Source organism: Chrysochloris asiatica, unplaced genomic scaffold (assembly GCF_000296735.1).
Source record: "Chrysochloris asiatica unplaced genomic scaffold, ChrAsi1.0 scaffold00055, whole genome shotgun sequence".
Taxonomy (NCBI): domain Eukaryota; kingdom Metazoa; phylum Chordata; class Mammalia; order Afrosoricida; family Chrysochloridae; genus Chrysochloris; species Chrysochloris asiatica.
This window is the reverse complement of record NW_006408573.1, coordinates 10603773-10606940: the sequence shown is the minus strand read 5'-3', so window position 1 is coordinate 10606940 and position 3168 is coordinate 10603773. Positions and strand designations below refer to the sequence as shown.

The 3168-nt window shown below is 40.4% G+C and overlaps 1 pseudogene; it reads right to left on the bottom strand.

The window, feature by feature from the left end:
• Positions 1–2252: 2252 nt before the first annotated feature.
• On the bottom strand, positions 2253–2678 carry LOC102825614 (annotated as a pseudogene).
• Positions 2679–3168: the final 490 nt, after the last annotated feature.

Sequence of the window (3168 nt, the reverse complement as noted above, 5' to 3'; positions counted from 1 at the left end):
GTTCAATTTTTGGGGAACGGATTAGAGAGATAAAAAGCTTCATATTTTTATACTTTTCTTTAATAAAGGTTTCTTTGATTTTGTAACAATACTTTTGCTTACCCTTGTAAATCATGTGATATTATACGATATATGGGATTATTTGTTCTCCATCTACCCTTATTAAATTTAGTCTCCATGAAAAGTGACATTTGAGTCTGTTCGGCTTCCTTCTGTATTTGTCATGTCCAGAGTAGTGACTGGAACACTACACATTTCATAAATATTTGTTAGTTAAATGAGTGAATTGTTGCTAAGTACCATTGAGTTTGTTCAGACTCATGGGTTTCCCAGGAGTTGCTGATGGTTCTGAACTGCCAACTTTGTGGTTCACAGTCCGGTGCTGATCCTATAGTGCCACACCAGGAACACGTAAGAGGAAAATGTATTATTGGGAAAATGCTTTTTTTTTTCCTTCCCTGTTTTTTATTCTTTTTTGTATGAGTAACTTTTTGTTTTTTTTTTATATGCCATGTTTCTTTACACGATAGATTTTGAATTTCCATCACCAGCCTACAATATATCATTTCTGTTTCCTGACTTGATGTTAGGAATGATGCTTTTGACAAGCACTGGTAGAATCTAAAAGTGTCTATTGTTTGAAAATAGACATTTAATGATAAATGTAGTAATAACTAATAATTTACTAGTCGTGGTAGCAGCAGCAACAGAACAATCATTTATTGAGGGCCTTTTGTGAGTTATGGTCTATGGTGGATCCCTTATGTGTTTTGTTTCATTCTGCCCTCAGCAAAGCACTATGAAGTATCCTTAATTAGCATAGATGGATACTGAGGCTCAGAGATCGTAAATAATTTGTTTAAACTGATGGAACCAGTAATTGGAAATGTTGGAAGACTGATGTTAACAAGTCCTTACCCATATAGTTCACCGTCTCCTTATCACAGAACAGTAAAGTACAACATACTGACAATTATTTAGTGGATTCAAGACATATTTATTAATACAATAGACTATCATTGTGATTGAACAGAATCAGAATTGAAGGTTTCTTATATATTTAATAGAGCCAAGTTGTTGTTGTTGTTGTTTTTAAATAACTCATAGTTCTAAGAATATTTCACCTTGAGCTAACAATCCCCTTTTCTTTACCTACATGCATTTCCCCCCTACTTCTAAAGGTCTTGTAGGATAAGTAAGTGACTCTTTACACTGCCTGGCTTACTTTCTGAAGAATAGACTTACTGCCTTGAAAAGGACTCATAATCACTCCGTTACCTTTTCATACATATGTTTGCTGGACTCCTTGGGGTGGCTTTGAAATCCTGACACTTTGTGTAAGTGCAGTGTGTTTGCCAAAAAATAGTCTTTGTTGGGAAGGCTGAGAACTTTTTTTTTTATTTATTTACTTATGGACCCAGCATGGTTTACAGCCTCCCAGAGTGAGGAAATGGAAAAGTAAAATGGAAAAAATACAGCTAAAACCAGCTAGCTGGTAAAATAACTTTAGTTTGTACAACAGGAGATAGTGAAAGATTAAGAAAGGAAATACTCAAATATTCATCATCAAGACTTAAAGGAAAATAGTGTTCTGTGAAGACCATTTTTGCACTAATCCTTGTGAAATTTTATGCCATTCATCTTTTCAACAAATCATTGATGCTAGTGTTGCCCCACCTTTCTTTCTCTGTTCTAAGAGTTTAAACAACTTGTCCGAACTCATAGTTGAACTCACTGTCATACCAGGAAATGAGCTTGACAAAGTGGTCGGTCGTTGAGGGCAATGCCAGCCCTAGCATCAAAGGTGGAAGAATAGGTGTCACTGTTAAAGTCACAGGAGATGACCTGGTCTTTAGTGTAACCCACGATGCCTTTTAGGGGTCCATCTGATGCCTGCTTCATCACCTTCTTGATGTCATCATAGTTGGCAGCTTTCTCCAGGTGGCAGGTCAGGTCCATGACAGACATGTTAGGAGTGGGGACACGGAAGGCCATGCCAGTGAGTTTCCCATTCAGTTCAGGGATGACCTTGCCCACAGCCTTGGAAGCACTGGTAGATGCAGGGATGATGCTCTGGGCAGCCCCATGACCATCACGCCACAGTTTTCCAGCGGGGCCATCCACAGTCTTTTGGGTGGCAGTGATGGCACGGACTGTGGTCATGAGTCACTCCATGATGCCAAAATTGTCATGGATGACCTTGGCTGGGGGGCCAAACAGTTGGTGGTGCAGGAGGCATTGCTGACAATCTTGAGAGAGTTGTCATACTTCTCATGGTTCATGCCCATCACAAACATGGGGGCATCAGCAGAAGGGGCAGAGATGATTACCCTTTTGGCACCACCCTTCAAGTGAGCCCCAGCCTTTTCCAAAGTTGTGAAGACACCAGTGGACTCTACAACATATTCAGCACCAGCATCACCCCATTTGATGTTGGCGGGATCGCACTGCTGGAAGATAGAGATGGGCTTCCCCTTGATGATAAGTTTCCCATTCTCAGCCTTGACAGTGCCATTGAACTTGCCACGGGTAGAGTCATACTGGAACATGTAGACCATGTAGTTCAGGTCAGTGAAGGGGTCGTTGATGGCAACAACCTCCACTTTGCCAGAACTAACAGCAGCTCTGGTGACCAGGCACCCAATATGGCCTAATGCGTTGACTCCGACCTTCACCATCCTGTCTCAGGGATGCGGCTGGTACTGCAAAAGAAGCTGCGGCTGTCTGTCGAACAGGGAGGAGAAGCAAGCCACTTATACAGCCGAAAAAACACAGTCTAATAAAATAATAATAAAAATTGGATAGTTGAGCATGAGCATAGTGGTTGTGAATTGGGCTGTTAACCTCAAGGTCAGCAGTTTGAAACTACCAACTGTTCTGATGAAGAAAGATGAGGCTTTCTGCTCCCGCAAAGATTTTTTTCTTTTTTAAGTTTTTATTGTGAATTGAGTGAACGTTTATAGGGCAGATCATTACTTTTACATTCAACAAATCATATATTCCCTCTATTCATTTTAGCGCTTTTGTTTATTTATTTTTAAACACCCAGGCATCTATAACAATTTACACCACCAAAGGGAACATTCTGCAAATCAGCTTCCTGGCTGCTATTTCTCAGTCCCTCTCTTTCCATGAATCTAGAGTCCTCAGCTACTCCCTCTCTCCTTG